We start from the raw sequence: 20531 nt of genomic DNA, 5'->3' as shown, positions 1-20531 counted from the left end.
AACAGTCTTCCACATAAACTTTCAGTGAAGATTTCTATTTCTGGACAGTTCCCAGATGTGGGTCAAGGACCAAGCCCTCTTCTTGTGTGTAGAACTTGGTTGTCCTGTTGTAGCTGGTGACCCTGGAACCCAAGGTCCAAGTGCCCCATTGTCTGAAGTGCCACCTTCACTGCCTGTGAAAAACCCGGGTTTCCAGGAGAAGGCTGGAGATGGTGTTCAGCCACGTGTCCTGAATCTGAGTGTCTTTACCTGCGTACATGCTGTTTCCATTTCATCATAACTTTTTTCTCCAGTTTCCTTACCCATCTGCATGTTTATTATCATTTTCAGTATAAAGAAGTTTCTGTTTGTTGATGGTCAAATATTCTGAGTTTCCCCAAGTTCTTTTTTCCTGCCCCAACCACGCCGAGTCTCAGGTTATTTGACTGTAGATTTCTTCCATCTTCACAGTCTTCTCTACATGTCTCTCTTGAATTTCCTCTAGAAGTTACTGTTGATAGAATGCGAGGTATCACTTGGCAACAGATCTAACTTTGGCCCACACAGATGATAATCCACCAGAACAGCATTTCACATTCATGGAAAGCAGTGGCAGGTTTGGAAAAACTGTTAACTGCTGTAGGGTTTGATGATGAGATTACTGTAGACACAGGTTGAATAACTAACTTTTTCTTTGCTTTTATGGCTGAAATGCCCAGGAGCCGAGTATGTATTGGTGGTCTTTATCGAATGACCAGTTCTTCCCACAGAACCATGATGGCTGCAGTGTCACATGTGAGGCTCTCGTGTGTGAGGATTGCTCACTTGGGATTGCTGATGACACTTTGTCCGGAGTCCCCTGTGCATGGATCGCATCCTCAATTGCAGAGGCTTCTCAATTATATTTTGCTATATGATACAATTAGAATTCTCTTATTCTTTGTCAGAAGCCATAACTGTTTATTTCATCATCATACGTATCGTCTTTACAGGGGCCATGATCCTTCCTCCACAGTCACCACTTCTGAAATCCCTCTCATTCCTCTCCCTCTGCTTCATTCCTTACCATTACACTCCCCTCTCCTGGGATTCTTTGAAAGTATCAATTTCTTGTCACTGTTCATTACTATTGCAAACTACCTAAGATAATCACCTAATGAGGAGGAAGGATTGCTCTAGCTTTTAGAACGTACAGACACTTGTCTTGTGCTTTGGACCTGTGATAGCAAAGTAAATAATGACGGAAACTAATGATGTAGGAGGCCTGTTCAACTCATCGGGTCAAAAAGCGAGAGTGGGAAGTGGGGTGGAGCCCTGCTAATCCCCTTGAAGAACATGTCCTGAGATAAGGCAGTTACTGAAGTCTTTCAAGAGTTTGGTCTGTAGACTCATGAGCAGCTGTACCAAAGGAGATTGTTAACTGCATTGCTGTGTATGTAGAAACAATTTAGAAATAGTTTTAGGTTGTATTTTTATAAGAGACATATTGTATATATCATTAAACTTCTCATAGCCTGTCTCTCGGGACTGGAAAAATAAGACACTTGGGTACCAGCGATTATTTTCTAATGGAATGAAGTAGTTTATAGAGGAATAATGTCCTTGAAGGCCTATACTAAATTCCAAACTAATTTTTTTTTTTAGTTTTAGTTTTATTTTCTGTGCATGAGTGTTTTATCTGCAGGCATGTATATGTACCATGTGCATGCAGTACCTGTGGATGCCTGAAGAAGGCATTGGATGCCCCGGAATTGGAGTTACAGATGGTTGTAGCTGCATTGGGTGCTGGAATAAAACAAGGTCCTCTAGAAGAGCAGCTGTGCTCTTAACTGCTGAGCATCTCTCTAGTCTCTACTTTTATTCATTTATTTTTAAGTAACATCCTGCCTAGAGTGCTTACCACAGTGACTGTAGGGGATGGATCGGATTCTGGAATGTTCCCTAGGCTAGGGTTCTATCGGCACCTCCTGCCTGCTTCCCATCCCATATTTTTCTGACATGTATATCATTCTGTTGAGCAAAAGTAAAATGTGGTGTGTTTACTCCTGAAATAAGTAGCTAAAGAGGATAAAGACACTCATAGAAGTGTGATGTGATGTGTGCTCTTGGCTCTCAAGGAAGCTGTCTTTCTGGCTGCCATTAAGATCAATGTAAACAGTTTAGTAAGTTTATTGCAGTGGTTCCTCAATAGTTTGAATGTTGTCATGTTGTCGCTGTTCTGACGAAGGGCCTCTTTATATAGACCAGGCTGACCTTGAATTCATGGGATCTACTTGCCTATCCCACGGGCTTGGATTAAAGGTGTGTGCCACCACACCTGCCCTGTTTTGAGCTGTTAATGATCATGAGTGGATAATGGAAGAAGGGAACATGCTGCCTGGAGTTGACCCCTAAATCTTGATTTCTGTATGATGCTGGGGTTGTTTTCAGTGTGAGAAACTTCAATCTGGTGTTTTGAAAAAAATGGAGTAAAAGTCAGAAGGCTGTGTCTCCTCTCTGTTAGTAAAGTGGCTGAACTTCTTCATTTGTACTGACCAACAATTGGAAATGGTCACTGTATTTAGAACTATCATTGACCACTAAATTTTGTTAGATGCAACATCATGTAAATATGGGTGATCCAGGCCTTACACAGCCCCTGTACATTTCATATTAAATAGCAAAGGGTGGGATGATGTCCGGTCTTTGGCCACAGAGGCCATCATAGACTATGGGGCAGGATTTGATTGGTATTTCTGGTTTTTTTTACCAAGTTTGCCGGAGGATTTTGAGACTTCCTTTCTACCTAGAAAGAAAGTAATATGAGGGGACATTCTTCTTCATGTGACTTGGCTTTAATGGGCTAGTGTCACAGTTGACTAAGTGCTCCTTTTTTTTCTTTTTTGTGTTGTGTTTGTCATTCTGCTTTTGGCAGTTTCCTCTAAGACAGCACAGTTACACAGAACATGGAGAGAGGATGCCGGGGTGCTATGGGAGACTCGGTTCCTTTTGCCTTGACTCTGGGTAACTACTGAGTCAAATGTCAAGCATTTGCTTTTAGAAAGAGTGTGTTTTAAGAGATGTAGATCACACTGAAAACATTTCTTTTTACATTTTTATTACATGAACTTAAGAATTTTTCTGTAAAATATCTTCAGTATAGAAAAGTTTAATTTTTCAAGTTGTTCCTCCTGTCAGCAGTGTGGTAAAGAAAAAAGCCACACCATATATTCAGTTTGTCTTTCACTTGCTTGGTGCACAGAGTTTTCTGGCTTATGAAGCATGGGTTGAAAATCTGTGTCTTAAGAGCGTTTCCCTTCCTGTTAATATTAATCTGGTACATGGTGCTTCTCCACAAAGAATGTAGAAAGGGAATCTTTGAGTTCACAATAGCCACCTTTGGTTAATGAACAAAATAGCAGCATTTTACCTTGATAGAGTTAGAGTTAGGGTTAAGGTTATGTTGTCAATCAGGAGATATACGTCTATCTGATAATGGGATTAATGCTTCCTTCATAGCAAGACAAAATGAGCAAGAGTGGAGCATTCTCTGGATCTTGATTAAGGCTGAGTGACAATCTTCTGTCCCCAATGACTGACAGGTCTCATCCACACCTATCAACAGACACTGTTGTGTTAGTTTTACATTCATCCCTTTATTACTTAGGGGGAAAAAGTATTGCTACAATTGAAAATCTAAAGTCTGCAGATTAACCCTGACATTTTTATGTCTAAGCATGAATTTCACTCAGGATTTATGGTCCAAGGGTTATGCTGATTAAATTTTGAGTTGACCTTGGCCTACCCTAGCCTCTCTTGTCCATATATTTTAAGTGACTACAAAATAACTAGCATTTAGGAGAGTGCTTTGGGCTTGGTCCAATCTGTTTAATTTAATGAGGATGGAAAGTGAGTCAGAATTCCCTTCATCATCTTAAGATGGTAAAAATGGAGGGATATGGCAAAAATATGCAGGATGGATCTGGATAATTGGGGTTCCTTTCCAAAGGGCTGTTATTTTAAAACTTCCACCGAGCTTAGGAATGAATGGGGGAAGGGAGGCCTAGAGAGTGGGGAGGTAAAAGCCCAGGCCTTCTTGGTGAGGCCTCATTTGCTCAAAGCCAGTTCATTAAGCCGGGTCTGGTTTCACAAACCTGCAACCACGGTTCAGTTCCTTTGGGCTGAGGCCAGCGGATTTTTATGAGTTTGAGACCAGCCTGGACTTCTTCCTTTACCTGGAATATGCTCTAAGTGCAAAGAAAGGGGAAGCGTGCCCTCCACCGTTGCACTATGCCACCTTGCCATCATCGATGATGGGAACTGTAAGGAGGAGGAGGGATCCTCCTTTCCCTGAGGATCAGTGATAGGAGCTGATAGGAAGTAGAAATAGAAAACACTATTTTTATTTATTTATTTATTTATTTATTTATTTATTTATTTATTTATTTATTTATTTTTGGTTTTTCGAGACAGGGTTTCTCTGTGTAGCTTTGTGCCTCTCCTGGAACTCACTTGGTAGCCCAGGCTGCCTCGAACTCACAGAGATCCACCTGCTCTGCCTCCGAGTGCTGGATTAAAGGCGTGCACCACCACCGCCTGGCTTGAAAACACTATTTTATTTCAAAGAAAATGTATTATGGAGTTCAAATGCAACGTCGTTCTTGTCTGAAAAATCTCAAACATCAGATTTCAAAAGCATGTCAAGTTTGCGGTGGTCTCCATGGGCTCTTATCCTTTCCATCCCTCCTCGTGGGATATGTGAGGAAGACATGGAGGGCTATGGCCTCCATTCCACCAGCTTTTAGAGAAGTTCAGGTTCATAGGTGGAATCTGCACTACTTTCAAACACCCATGGCCCGTTTCCTGGGCGGATTTCAAATGTGTCAGATAGGCTTCTGCACCTAAAAATAGTGTCCTTGGTTTGGTATTTTTATCCGGTTGGTGGTGATATGCATCAAACTCAAGGTCCTGCCTCATACTTGGCAATTGCTCTAGCATAAATCCATGCCTAGCTCTAGGTTTGTTAGCTTTCATTTGGGGTGTTTCTTTGTTTGTTTGTTGTTTTTGTTTGTTTGTGGATTCTTGAGACATGTCTCATGTAAGCCTAGGCTGCTGTGGAACTCGCTCTGTACCCAAGGATACCTCCATCTCTGTCTTTCTGCCTGCATTGCCCAGGTGCTGGAATTGCATGGATAAGCCACTACAAGCAGCTTCGGCACATGAGTGTTTTGTTTTTAAGACTGAGCTCTTTATGTAGCTCAGGTTGGCCTTGAATTTATGAAGCATTCCTGGCTAGTCTCAGCTTATGGATCCCCCTGCCTCCATCAGCCAGGTACTGGGTTACCATGCACACTGCCATGCCATGATCTTCTGGTTTTAATTGATTGTTCACTCAGAAGTCCATAGAGAACATAATTTAGGATTTTGTTCTTGAGAATAAATGGTAGTACATTTAAGTCAGGCTCCTGTGTAAACTCTTAATTTCTTAAAATACCATATTCTCACAGGGAAAGTGATATGCCTCATATGAGTGTGCCATGTCTTGCCCCAACAGGGAGAGTACCATCTCTTACCTCACAGGGAGAGTGCCATGTCCTACCTCAACAGGGAGAAAGTACCATCTCTTTCCTAACAGGAGAATGCCATCAATTACCTCACAGGAGAGTGTCATATCTTACCTCACAGGGAAAGTGTCATCTCTTACCTCATTCAGGCTATAGAACAGTTAATACACAAAAATTTGAGCATGAAAGTGTCTCAGAGTAGGCAAGGTAGGTGTCCTGTTTTGCCTTTGCTGCTGTTACTCTGTAAAACAGCCTTGCTGGCCCTTGAGTCTTTCATGAGAATCAATCGAGACCATTGCCAGTCACACATACACCCTGTATCCCTTCAGAGTGCTCAAAATTGAGCTCTGAGAGATTGATCTCTTGATGGTGCATGCAGTATTATTTACATGGGCACTATGTAGGTTCTAGGGTCTTCGAATGCACGGAGCAGGGAGAACATTATTCTGTTACACCCACTCAAGACACAGGAGAAGCCACTTGATGAAGTCAGATTACGAGTGCTTTCTTTGCCTGTGTAGACAGCAGGCCCATGCTGGAGAGAAATCTAAACCTGAAAGCCAGCAGGATAGGGTTTATAACCCAAACCCACAATAGAGACAAGCCTGGGCAGAGTTTTCCAAAGTTTCCATTCAGTTGTTAAAACAAGTTTGTTTCATGTTACAAAACAGCGGGGCTCAGTGAGCTGTATGAGAATGTTCAGCTCTTCAGGGTGTGGGTGCCTGGCTGGAGGCCGTTGGTGAAGACAGTTGTCCTACCATATGTCAGACCGTAAGGACCCCACGAAGACACTTCCCTTTTCCTGGCTTTGAGTAACAAACCACATCAGTATGCCCAGCCTGTTATGTTGCTACTGACGATGATAGTGATGAAAACTATATATATTATATATATATATATATATATATATATAAAGTTCCTGTGTTTTCCAGTGCACTATTTTATTGAAAACAGTAATGGCCCAGAGCAGTGAATAATGCATTGGCATACTTTCCTTTGTTGACCTTGCCATTGAGATTACTTTGTCCTGTTGGTGTCCTGGCTTAAATGGGATCATATTTGTCTTTCAACCAAAGAAGACACTTGATTGTCAATCAATTCTATAGGGAATTTTTCTGTATGTGTCTGGGATGAGAGGTTAGGGTGTGTTGTGTGTGTGTGTTGTGTGTGTGTGTGTGTTGTGTTGTTACATAGAGTCAGAGGACATTATTGAGCAAGTCTCTTATTGTGTTCCACTGTGTACATCAGGCTAGCCAAACAAGATTTCTAGGGATGGTCCTATTTCCACCATTTATCTCCTCATGGGTTTCTGGAATTACTGATAATTGCAACTGGCATTTACACAGATTCTGGGGACTCAAACTTTGGTCCTCACGCTTATGCAGCAAGCATTGTACCTCCTGATCACCTAAGTATGTACCGATATACTTCACTAGACCCCATTAAAGGCAGCTTAAGAATATCTCACTGCGTAACTTCTTCAAAGACTGCACAGGAAGCTGGGAATCTAAAGCCATTTGGAGGACCAAGAGCGTTGGGCAGGATGGCGCAGGCCACCAACTTTCTTCACCACATTGTATTTTTAGAGTGATCCATAACTACCTCTGAGACACAGTCTTTGAAAATAAGCCTGACACCTGCTTTGCACTTAACAAGTGGTATGTACCAACCTCGTCTTCCGTATCTGATGAGCTTCAGATTCTAGTAAATATTCCAGAAACCATCGCCAGAGCCATGCATTGGTGTCTACTGTACCTCCTGCATCGCTAATGATGTGGCTCTGTCCTGCAGCTGCTTACTGATGGTGGCATAGTTTATCACATCGGAGCTCTTGTTCAAATGAGGCGAATAGGAAGACAAGACAATTAAGAGATGGAAAGGAAAAAAGCCTCTGTTCTTGAACTCAGAAACCTCAATACAGTTGACAAATCCAGAGTTCACTCTAGAAATCATGTGTCTGCTTCCAAAAACTGCCTCCAGCAAGAGTTTATCTGTGACAGCACCTTTTCTCTTTCCTAAATCTGAACAATACACCCCATGAAACTACCCTACAATTTCCTTACCAAGGAAATTCTTTAAGATTAAAAAAAAAAGGAAATGAGCTTATATATGTTTTACTTAGTTTTTAACTTTAACTTTTAAATTTTAATGTAGCCCAAATTCTCTAGTCTGCCTTGCCAGCAGTCAGATGAATCTCTCTACCGTGTCCATAGCTTTATAAAATAATCAATTAATTACAAACTGTATGGCCTATGGCTTCAGCTTCTTGCTAGCTAGCTCTTACATCTTAAATTAACCCATTTCTATAAATCTATATGTTGTCATGTGGCCGAGGCATTACCAGTCGGCTGGCATCTTGTTGCTCCTTGAGTGGCAGCCCTCATCTCTCCTAACCCCACCTTTCTTCTCTCTGTATCTCAGCTCGGGTTTTCCACCTGGCTGTAAGCTTCTTCCATAGGCCAAAACAGCTTTACTTATTATCCAGTGGGAGCCACACATATTCACAGCATACAGAAAGATGTCCCACAGCACTTTAATCTTCAACCTGCTCTACAAAACACATCCTGAATGCAAAGTACCTTTAAATGTATGAATTATGTAATGCAGCAGTAGTAGATACCTAACTGCTGCTTTCTCTCTTGAGAGGGCCATACCCATGTCCCAGATGGGTACCGCCCTTTCTTCTGAGAGCGACTGTCTCTACATGCCAATGTGTAAATTATCTACACTGCCTCATAGCCCTTAATAACTCCCTAACTTTGCTTCTTCCTGACTTGTCCTGAAATTCTGTTCCACAGAACACTCAGGAGTCCAACTTTACTTGAGTGATGATCTCTAAGGAGGGTGGGAACTCCTTGGACTGGGAGTGACAGAAAGTGATGGGCTTGTCTCTGCTACCATTGCAAGAGATGTATTACATGCCAACTTTCTCTGAGATTTTGTGTAAATGTTGTGATTTAGCTTTGTCTTTTTTACTTGGGATATTATGTAGAAGATAGATAGATAGATAGGTAGATAGATAGATAGATAGATAGATAGATAGATAGATAGATGATGGGTGGGTGGATGGATGGATAGATAGATAGATAGATAGATAGATAGATGATAGATATCTTTGAAAAAACTATGACACAAAATGATTTTATATGTATATTGCATTCAATGGATATTTACTTGTGTGTGGACATGCAAGCACATGTGTAGACATGTATGTACATGCATGTGGAGGCCAGAGGCAAATATGGATGTTTTCCTCCATTGCTCTCCAACTTATTCTTAGAAAGAATCTCTCACTGAACTCAGTTTCAGCATTTGGTGAGCCTGCTGCCCAGTGAACTCCAGAGTTTACTCTTTCTCCCCACCCCTAATGTTGGCATTTCAGACTTGCTGCCTTGCCTGGCTTCCTTGTGGGTGCTGAGGATCTAAACTTAGGTCCTTAAGGTCATGGGCCAAGCAGTTACTGATTCTTCGGTCCTAAAAATTATCTTTGACCTTTGGTGGGTTGCCCTTATCTGCCATGTAATTCTTTGATACTGTTGTGTGTGCATGCACAAAAGCTACACAGTTAAAGGCATGTCAAAGGCAGCCACCTGTGCCTTTAGCTGGCGTGGGCTTAATAAAGATGAAGTTCGTGTTTCACCTGTTTCTTCTAAGTGATGAAGAACTCTGAAAATAAAATGCTGTCATGGCAGGATGAGAGGCAGTAACCATTTTATTAAATGAAATTATTATTAATAGTTTGATCCATACGACCATTACTTATCAAATGTCTCTCCACATTTTTCCTTAGCAGAGACCCCAGGCCGTTGTAATTACAATGGAAATGATTTGGGCTAGTTGAGATTTCTAACCAAATTTCCTATATAAGCATGAAAAATGGCCTGTGCCCGCTTAATTGTTACATAGGAATTGCCTTCCTAGGCTTTATTCTTGACAGCAGCTCATTTCTTGTCTCTCTGTGCAGACCCAGTTAACTTGAGGTCACTGACAGCACACACTCCACTGCCGTGGGTGCTGCGGCTCTGTTTGGCACAGTATTTCTGTCCACACTTTCTTTCTGTTAATCTCATTATACCGTTGACTAAAGTTGGGTAGTAATTTTCCTGCCAAGGGTTCCTCATCTCTTCTTCTCTGGGCTGTCCCTCGGAGCCCATGTTCAGTCACTCTCCTCTCTTGCACATTGTCTCAGATCTATGGAAAGGCCTCTGAGTGGAGCGTGTGCCCTTCCTCATTAGCTCCTTTCTCAGTCTTGAGAAGCTGTGAGCAGAGGCAGAAAACAGGACCGCCTGTGCTGGTTACTTCTTTTTCCTCCTTTCCTGTTTCCTTCCTGCCGTTGCCCAATGTCTGGGGCTTTAATAGAAAGAAGGAACAGTTATGCTCGAAAAAAGATGGCAGATAGAGGGACAGGAAATTAGAGTGAGCGTGACTGTGACAGAGCTTTGGACTCTACAGATTTGGCCTTACATGCATACTGCATACATGACATGATGTGGCTGGTCACTTCAAGGGAACACAGACAAATTGAACCAGTTTTGCCCTAAAGAACATATAGCTTAGCACAGAATGAAGAGAACTCACCAGAATCACTGACCTCAGGTGGAAAGTGTAAGTCTTACGCACGTGCTCTCAGAGTCTGGAGAATGCACATTGCTATGTGGTCAGAAGTCACGGTCGTGCTGGAATTATGTGGGTGTGAGTGTAGAGGAGAGTGGACTACAGAGAGGGGCTGAGGAAAGCTTCCTGGAGATGGAACAGGGCCAGGAAGGGGAACCTGCTTGGGGCGGGGGGGGGGGGAGTCTAACATCTCCATTCTGAGTCCAAGACGGTGGATGCAAGTGAGCAAGGAATAAAGTTAAAAAGAGTGTGTGGGAAGTAGTTCAAATGGCTTGACTGCCATCTGAAATATGCCTTGAAACCTCTCATATTTGTGGTTTCAGTTTCATAAAGAGTGACCCAATTTGGGTTATTATTCAGGACTCGGTATGGCTGCAGCACATCATAAAAATAATTAGATAAAATGTATATTTGGAAGCAAAGGTTCAGAACTGGAGGTAAAGCAGGGCCTAGGTGGAGGAACGTAGCAGTGATGAGAAAGGACGTGGCATCATTTGCATTCTGGAAGTTGGCAGGCTTATCTATGTGTCAGGGCCTCTTCTTCAGTCTGGGGCCAGAATAAGTCTCTTTCGTATTGATCCCACCTCTGTGAGGTGAGGGCCAAATGTTTTTTCTGTATGGCCAAGGTTCATTGACTTGCTCTGACTTTGAGTACCTGTTGCATTCTGGACACAGCATGTGAAAATCCCCTCTCAGGTTTCCCCTGTAAGACTTCCTTTCATGCCTGTATATTCAGTAGTATTTTCCTGGACATGGGTGGAGCTCGGTGATAGAGTGCTTCTACAGTATGAACACAGTCCTACACTCTCTGTGCTCGGTACACCTTTCAAGGTCACATGTGTGTAGCTCTTGGGCATGGAGAAGACGCTTCCCATCCCAACCTGCAGATTCTTTGTGCATTTTGAGGCCCTCGGAGTGTTGATACTTCTAGCAAGCATGTTTAATTTATTGAATGTACTGGCTTTCAAAAGAATTAGTGTTTGAATGGGTGTGATATGGGGTGGGGTGTGTGTGTGTGTGTGTGTGTGTGTGTGTGTGTGTGTCTTTGTTTATGTCTGTGTGTGTATCTGTATGTGTTGTCTGTGTTTGTGTGTGTATGATGTGTGTTGTGTATGTGTTGGCGTATTATGGAGATCGGAGGCCAACTTCAGGAGTTGGTTCTCTCCTGCCATGTGGGTCCCAGGGATCAAACTCAGGTCATCAGTTTAGGTGGCAAATGCCTTTACCCACTGAGTTACCTCATTGACCCTAAATATATTTATTTTTGATAGAGTAATAAGAAATTTCAGAAGCAGAAAGGACTTGGGATGGGAGAGTTGTAAACAATACTGTGTGTAGGAAGCATTTATATTCTTCCTGCCACAAAAATCATTTTTAAGGGCTGAACATAGGCTAGACCGTGACCCAGAAGCATAAGCTCTGACAGAAAACGTGACTGACAACAGATGGTGATTTGAATACCTTCAGAATTTAGCTCGGTGTCTTGGGATCCCCCCACACCACACTCTTAACTAACTCATCCTCCAAAAAGCCTGAAGCAGCCGCTTAGATCCCTGTTTTTGATTATGTACTTTATATGAAAGGTGCGCACGGCTGATGACTTCGTATTGACAAGTTGATTCCTCGTTTATGACTCGATCGTGATTCAAGAAATTCAAACGGGAAGAAGAAAGTATTTCATCAGAATAGTAATAGTGTTAATAATTCTCTCAGAACTTTTAGAGTCCAGCTAGTGAGTGCAGAGTTTTGATAAATCGTCTTCTCCACGGGGTGTCAGCCACATCAATAAAGGGGAGCAATAGCTGCCATGAAATTAGAGCCAAAACAAGAGAGAGAGAGAGGAGATTAATTTGAGGGGAAGATGTACCTTCAAACAACAGAGTATCTCAGCTGTGCATGAAGAACTACATATGCAATCATTACTTGGAAGTTGTGCACGCTCTGTTCGCCCTACAGCGGAATCAGGGGGCAGGGGAAAGCTATAAATTCAAAAGCATAATCAGGTTACCCAGAGTGTGAGCACAGGTTATTCTCTGAGTCGTAATTGACTATTCCTAGGAAGAAAGACAATACTATGTAATTTAGATGAAAAATCTTCGGGTTGTCTTGCCATTACATATAATATTAAGGTACAACTAAAAACAAAGTAAATAAGACTGCAAAGAACTGTAATACTCTGAGCAACGAGACATGGAAGATTGGTCTCACAACACTCTTTTAAGCCTGGATGTTCCTCTTTTTAAGGAAGAGAACAGAAAAACCTGTACAAAGGGTCAAGAGGAAAAAGGCAAAAATTCGATGATGACTTCCACGTAGTCAGAAAAATGCTAGTATGAAGATTGAGACTAAGTCAGTTGACATTTAGACTTTTCTTTTTAACCCGCTCCTCCAAACATTTGGAGGGCAGGATGTGTTCTCAGATGGTAGAGAAGGCAGAGTACTTCCGTAGTACACCACAAGGCCCTGGGTTTGAGCTCCAGATCTGTACAATCCCTGTGTAGTGCTGCGTGCCTGTGGAGGCAAGAGAACCTCAAGTTCAGGTCATCCTGGACCACAAAAGGAGCCCAGGCAGCCTGGGATTCTAGTGCTTCAACAAGAGACATTCCCACCTCCGTTCCCCTCGTGTGCCCTTTGTTCCGGTTTCTTCCCTGCCACCCCCGGGGACCTGAAACCAAGAGGGGAGATTAGGGTACTGGTTTGCACTGGATACCCATGAGCGTGCTGTGACAGTCCTCAAGTGTTGCCTGGGTTGAGTTCAAATGCTGAACCTGGACACTCTTGTCCCCCTGGATTAGCAGCACCAACCCCTCTCCCCCAAGGAAGACTCAAGCCAGGAGACTCAGCACCCCCCTGTTGGCAGTCAGGTGACTTGAGCACCCCCTGCTGGCAGTCATATGTATCCCTTCAGTTCCTGCCCTGCTTTGGTTTGAACATTGGGGATCCCTGTCTGCTGTAATGATAGCCTTCCTTTTCAGCATGCTCTCTAATCTCCTTCCTTTCCCTTCTTGGTGGAACTGGTGGGTTCCTACCTGGTTATTCTCAAGGCCATTTCCGTCATTCTCTGTGGTTTGGTGTTTGTTTTCTCTAACTTACAATGCTCTACCTGTGGGCAATGCCTATGACAGCACAAAGCCTCGCCTCCAAGGCTCTCCTAGACTGTTGCCAACCCTGCCTGGGCTCCAAAAGCAAAGCTCTTCTGTACTCACAAAGCCTTCTCTGCCTGACACCCTGGTACACGCTGTCTGCCTGTCTGGACATCTGTCAGGCCACTCACTGCTGCTTCTGGCATGGAGCCTTTCCGACTCGGTTCCCTGCACTGCACCAAGTAGGTTCTGGAGCTCGTGGGCGTTTACCACGGTTTCCTGTGTTGTTGACAGTGACCAGGTCTCTGTCATGAGGGCATGAGGACTCAGTGATCTGCCTCCTCTAATTCCTCTTAGTCACAGGACCTGTGCAGAAGAGGGACTTACTAGAGAGGCATTGATGTGAACCCTGGGTCCCAGGAACAAACGTGTATTCTGCTGCCCTGTGGCTGTTGTACGTAGGTGATGTGGGACATCCAGGAAAGGCATCTGCACTTCCAGGGGTGACCAGTCATCCCTCTGCCACCTTGGAAAATAGCTCCAAATGTCCATTCCACTCTGCGTTTCACTCCTCCTCTTCCTTCACTCTGGTTGTGAGGTGGGAAGAAATCCTCCAGCTTCATGTACTTTGGGTAAGTCACAGCCCAAGCCGCCATCTTTCCCCCGTCTTCTCCTCTCCCCAGATGTCACCGCTGTCAGCATCAGGGCTAGCTCCACCCCACACCCCCTCCCACCGCTTTCCTTCCTACCACTACCCCTTGCCCTCCTTAGTCACCTGCCCGGTTCTCTGCCATTGCTCTCAGGGCTCGGCTCTCACCTTTGGCCACCTGCAAAGCCTGTGCCGCAGTGGCCTCCAGCCTCTTCCATGGACCCTACCTGTCCCACGCTCTTGCTGCCTTTCTCCCACCTCCGACTAACCTTCTTACCTCATCTCCTTCCCAACCCCTCTGGCTGCTTTCCTCACAGGCAATCAAGCCATTAGTGGAGACCATTTCAGTGTTACACTCCAAGACCTCTTCCACATCTGCCAGCCATCGTAACAGCTGCTGCTCCTCCTGCTCCTCAGGACACAGTGACTGCTTCCTGGCCTGGGCCAGCCCCACCTTCTGGATACTTACCCTGACCTTTGACTCTTCTAAGACATCAGCCCTGCGGCATTTCTTTCTCCCCCCCTCCCCGCCCCCTCCTCCCTGACTTTTGCTTCTGTTTATCATTAGCATTTGGCCTCAGGGATGCTATCAGCTTCCCCATCTTTAATGCATGAGAGACAACATCTCACAGTCCCCACATCTCTCACTGAGCAGGCTGCAGAGACTTTCCCTCTTAACCTTTGCTCACCTTGATGACCTTCTTCTGGCTGATTTCTCTCCACACTACCCTGACAGACTCACCTCTGTCTTCATCTTCTCAGTGTCCCTGAGTAGACTTGTGACTTTCCACACTGTCATTTTTATGGCATTTCCTAAGTTGGTGTCTCATACCCAGAGATCTCACCTGTCCCAACTGCCACTTGGTCTCTCCTTTGGATGTCATTAGCGCGGCATCCTAAGGAGTCTACAACTAAGCTCCTGCTGTCCCTGTCTGAGCCTACTTCACCCACACTGTCAATTTGAGTCAATGACACCTTCAGGTCTTCTGTAATGACTTCCAGAAACCTGAGTGTTGGTTGTCCCGGCCTACTGAAGTTCATTGGCAAATACCTATGACCGCCCTGGAAGTATATGAAGTTGAACGAAGCATCACCACCTCTACTACTCCCATCATAGAATCAGTCTGGGTTGTTGTGATAACCTTGCTCTTGATGTCCCCGTTTCCACTGTGGATGCCTTACAGCCTTCTCTGCAGCCAAGATAGGGCTGTTACATATAAACCCGATTGTATCTCCTCCACTCAGAATCCTGCTGTGGCCCCATCTGAAGCAGAATTCTCCCTGCTCTTGGTGAAGTGACCCCCACCCACCAGTGCCCTGGGCCATTTTCCCGGTTTGCTACACTCCATTCCTACCCAGTGATGCAGTCTCACCTTAAGTGAGGTCAGGAGGGTCAGGCCATGCCTCGCTCTCCTTCCTCCTGCTAGTCTCTCCAATGGATGCTATTGTCTTAGTAATTTCTTCTTAGCTCTCACTGCTTGGCCATCACCCCACCAGGCCTAGCACCAAGAAATGTGTGGCCCACAGACCTTGTTCAAATACTTTTCTATATTTGCACAATGGAGTATAAATTCTGAGCTCCTTTTTTTTTTTTTTTTGTCCATATGCTCACTGCTATGTTCCTAATATATAAGAAATGTAGCAAAGTGTCAGGAAACCACTCATTAAATAAATGAAGAATATTGGTGATGTTTTCTTCTGTGTTCACAGTTGCCCTGGCAGTAATCAGCTAAAGATTTTGTGGTGTCGTTATACCAGGCTATCCCCCCTCAGCTTTCCCAAGCCTGGCAAAGGAAGCCATTCCAAGTGCTTTGGACAGGGTGGTCAGGAGCTCAGGTCATCAGCATTGGCCTTCATGGCCTCCTGGAAAAACCCATACAGCCAGTTCAGTAGTCAAAAATTGGGTCCAGACCTAAAGCCAGTGGCTGAGCACATCATGTTCTTGGTCTGGCATGCTGCTGTGATTTAATTTAACATTAAGCACCAGGCCAAAACTCTGTTTTCTGCCAATTTGAAACTAATCAGATGCTGTACTGAACAGACATTCCCTGGCTTTTGAGTTTCTCTTTTTCTTCCTATTAGACATTGTATCAGAGACCTTTAATGATGGTGTTTAGATGCACTTTTCTGTTTTCATCAATAAAAATAGTCAATGCCATTACATTCATAGATGTAGGGTGTCTTAGTCACTGTGCTATTGCTGTGAAGAGACACCATGACCAAGGCAACTCTTAGAAGAGAAATCATTTAATTGGGGACTGACTTACAGTTTCAGAGCTTTAGTCCATTGTCATCATGGCTTGGAGCCCGGCAATATGCAAGCAAGTGCTGGAGCCATAGTTGAGAACTATGTCATGATCCATAGGCCAAGAAAGAAGAGACTGGATGCAGCGTGGTCTTTTGAAACCTCAAAGCCCCACCCCCAGTGACACACCTCCTCCAACAAGACCACACCTCCTAATCCTTCTAATCCTATCAAAGAATTCCACTTCCCTGATGACTAAGGGATCCAATATATGAGCCTGTGAGGACTATTTTTATTCAAACCCACATAGGGTAAAAAGGAAATGGGAACAGCCCAATGTGATTGACCTAATCCTGTGTTTCCAAATAAATCAGAGAGGGAAGAAGACCACCCACTCTAAGGAACCCACACAGACTGGTTCCTGGAAGGGCACAGGGGCCTCATACCATGTAATGACGGCAGGACTTGCCTGTTCTGAGAGGCAGCCCAGCATCATGGATACCCCCTCATCAGGCTGTTGGAAGCTAGTACCCACCTAATCTTGACTTGGTGTTTAAGTTTTTCTGCTTCTCCTAGAAGCCCACAACAAGCAGCCTGTGTTAGCCAGGTGGGTGGTCCCAGGCAGACCTCCACGTCCTTAGGGGTCGTTCTTCTGCTTCACATGATAGCAACCGTGATCAATGTTGCTACAAGGCCACTCAGGGCTCCAGAACATTTCATTTTCTTGACCTGCAAGGAGCCCTAAGGAGGGGGGATGTTGAGCTTCTGCTGGGTTGCATAGCAATCCTTTTGTGCTTCCCTAAAAGGACAAAGGCTGGGTGAGCAGCAATCTTTGTCCTGGAAAGGAATACCCATTCAAAGCTGCATCACAGCCAGGTAATGCTCAAGGAAAAATACCTGGTTACTTGGCAGAAGCAAGCCCATACCTTTTAGTGGCCCTCTCTTTTCTTAGAACTTACAATGTGTGAGTCCAGATCGTCTTATTTTTTTTTTTAATGTGAGAATTTTTTAAACTGAAATAATTTTTTTCTAAATTCTTTTTCAATTGGTGTATTTACTATTGACACCTCCCCCCCCAAAAAAAACACCTTAAAATCATTTGCTCTATTGAAAATATATTTGGAGAACTAGTAACCACTAGCTAGCAAAATAAATAAAAATGGCTGCCAGCATTCCAACATTTGAAAGAAAAACAAAAGGCTATTTTGCAAATTACACATTTAAAATTGGAATTCAATAAAAATAGAAATGGTTGGACCTCCATTTCTGAATTTGCAGGTTACGTTTGCATTCATAAAGTTTTTATCCTCTTATCATGTATGCATTTTTCCATGGATATTTTTTTCCAAAACAATATATTTAATGTAACAGTTTCTTCTGCATCAGCCACCTGGTGCTCTGCTCCCCCCTCCCCACTGTCCCCAGTCTAAGCAGTGAGTGTTCTTCAGATGTAATTACTATGAAATAATTATCATTAATACTTAACATTTCACTAGACAGCAGTTTGAGGGCTACCCATCAAAGAAAAAATAAAAGGATTTTCTGTCCTTTTGACATTGTCAAAAATAAAATTAATAATATAATAATAATAATAATAATAATAAATACTCATCGGAAGTTGCTCCTGAAAGCTTTTACTTACCGTGTGCATCGTTATCAATAATGAAGGAAAGTGCATGGCTAGAAGGCTCCTTTTTATTAAAAGCCAGTAACTGAAGCTGGCCCTAAGAGGCAGTAGACAGGACATCTGGGATGGTCATACTCCCTTTGTAGGGGAAAAGCATATGAGGGTGGCCTGGGGTCTTCCATCTCTTGTCTCTCCTCTAATCTACACCCAGCTTCACCAGGTCAGGTTACAGCCGTGTTCTCTCGAATGAAAATTGTAATATGAGTGTAGTTGGAGAGAAATAGGGTCGGTATGCTTCCAAAGGAGCGAGGAAACCCGGCAGCTGTGGCTCACCTCACCCGTTCCCCACAAAGATGCCTGCTAAGCTGTGCTTGTGGGCACAGAGGCAGGACCAGTGCAGTTTTTCAAGCACAGAGGGACACGTTGGTGGAAAACACACTGGAAAGGGAGAAAGAGCAGGCACAGACTCTCACTCTTCATTACATTTTGACCAACGAAAAGGAAAAAAGATCCTAGGATGAGAAGTTTGCACATAACATTGCTTCATTTAGGAAGGGTGGTAACCGTGTTATTCCGAACACCAAAGGCCGTCACATCCTGATGAGGCCAGGAGAAACCTCTTTTAAAAAGTAGATGCTGTTGAATGAATTGGACATTACACTCCTAATATTCTTGGTCCTGAACTCATTTAGCAGAGGAAATGGATATTTCATCAACATAGATTTGACATTCCATCACATTATACCAGCAGCGGGACAAACGGTGTCTTGGAAACAGGCACACAAGCGAGCCGAGACGTGGCCACCACTCTGAGGCCCTGGTTATCTCATTTAAACAGATATGAACCATGGGTGCCGGTGGCGTGATCGCCAGCTGCTGCCCACTTTGTGAATTAATTGCTTAGAAGGATCCTTTTGGTTCCCAGATGTGACCTAGATTCAGATTGCCAAAGGCGGGAGGTCTCTATTGTGTTTAAAAAAAAAAAAAAAAAAAACAATGGCTGGTGAAAAAAAAAAAAAGCATGGTAAATGAGCTTATCTCACTTTTCCAGGTGTTTGGGCTAATATGTGATGGAATTGTTGCTTCATTTATGAAAAATAATTGAGGAAAATGCTCCAGCAAATCAAATTTGGATAAAGGCTTAGGGATAGCTCATGTGCTGTTAGCAAGTTTTTAAATGGAAAGAAGAATGAACGGGAGCTAACATAGATAATAAAAATATTTAAAAGTGCGTTTGAGAAGTCTCTTAGAAAAGGGTCAGACGTGGGTGTGCTGTGGAGAGTGAATGCTGAACAACAAGAGCAATTACAATGCTTTCAGCACCTAGGAAAGCTGCTTAAAAAAAAAAAAAGAAAGAAAGAAATCAAAGCCTGTCGGTCTGCTGGCTCTGATAAGTTGTATTATTCTGTTAAATGCAGGGGGAGAAATTTAAATGTAATGTCTTTATTCTGTCTTACCCACTTGCTCTCCTTTTCATCTCCAGGGCCGTTACCCCAAAGCCAGTCCCCGAACCTGAGAAACAAACAGACCACACAGTTAAAAGGAGTGATTGCAGGCATCTTGCTCTTCGTTATCATATTTCTGGGAGTTTGCTGGTCATGAAGAAAAGGTGAGCTTGTAGCTGGGTGCCCAGTGTGGAGCTGTTTGTCACTGTTTGCCAGGTCACTTTGGGGGTATGATAAGATCCAGTTGCTGGGTAGACCATGGTGGCCAAGACACAGCTGAGACTGTGATTGTGAACATTTTTAATCACGTAGTATTTGCAGTTAGGGGGGCAGAAATTTAGAGTAAATGCTTGGAGATTTTGTGAATATGAAAAGCATATCATGCCAAAAAGAAATATAAGAACTTTATTTCTTCCCATGGGATAATATAAAAGCTATGTGAAATTGTTTTATCCCCTGACAAGTGTTTGGTCCTAATGTCTGACTTCTTGTACTTGATGCTCCCAAGCATGTGAGGAGGAAGATTTCCCTCCATTATAATGAAACTATGAGGATGAATTCCCTGAGCCAGTGTATCATGCTGGAGCAGCTAATCAGTACTGTACCCCACGAGAAAACAATCTCAAAAGATCAGACCCCAAAGTTAAAAAAAAAAACCCAAAACAAACAAAAAACCAAAACAGGGCATCCACATGTGAAGGACTAAGTCATTAGAGCCAGTTCAGAGTTATGATACGGTTCTGTCTGGCTAAGGGATCATTCATTGGTGGAAGAGATGAGGAAATCTGACTATGGTAAGTGATTCTTTTCTTCCCTAGTTGGAAAATATTCGGTGTCTGCCTTTGTGCGAGCAAGTTTTTAAAAACCCAACTTAATAATAAAGTCGTCAATTTATATAAAATGACAAACGAAAATATAGATGGCCGGAAGCAGTGGGATAAATGGTCCCGAGCAGAGGAAGTGCAGGAGGCATGCTGCTTCCCTCTGTGGTTAGGAGCAGTTGCAGCCATAGATTGGGGGTGTGGTCATGGACAGAGGAGGTGAAGCAGCAAGCTGGCCAGAGTCAGATCCTGAAGGTTATGCGGCCGTGGAAGGAGGCTGGACTCCATCATGAAGTCTAGCTGACGGTGGTATTAACGAAGTTTTGTGTTCAGATGTGAGTGTGGCAAGGGAAAGCTCTTGTATGGAGACTGATTGAATGGAGAGGGGGTAACAGGAGATGCATTTCAATTTGGAGGGAGAAGGAAAAGTCTAGAAGAAGCCTAGTTCTTGCAGCAAGGCAGTGGTGATGACGACACCGTTCACCTGAATGTGGAGCAGAGAAGGACTAGAAGACACCTGATAGA

The 20531-nt window shown here is 43.6% G+C and overlaps 1 pseudogene; it reads left to right on the top strand.

Moving 5' to 3' along the window:
* The window catches only part of LOC114704080, a 147122-nt pseudogene that overhangs the window by 51181 nt on the left and 75410 nt on the right, over positions 1-20531 (top strand).

The sequence above is a fragment of the Peromyscus leucopus genome, unplaced genomic scaffold (genome assembly GCF_004664715.2).
Source record: "Peromyscus leucopus breed LL Stock unplaced genomic scaffold, UCI_PerLeu_2.1 scaffold_630, whole genome shotgun sequence".
Taxonomy (NCBI): Eukaryota; Metazoa; Chordata; class Mammalia; order Rodentia; family Cricetidae; genus Peromyscus; species Peromyscus leucopus.
This window is presented reverse-complemented; position numbering and strand designations above follow the sequence as displayed.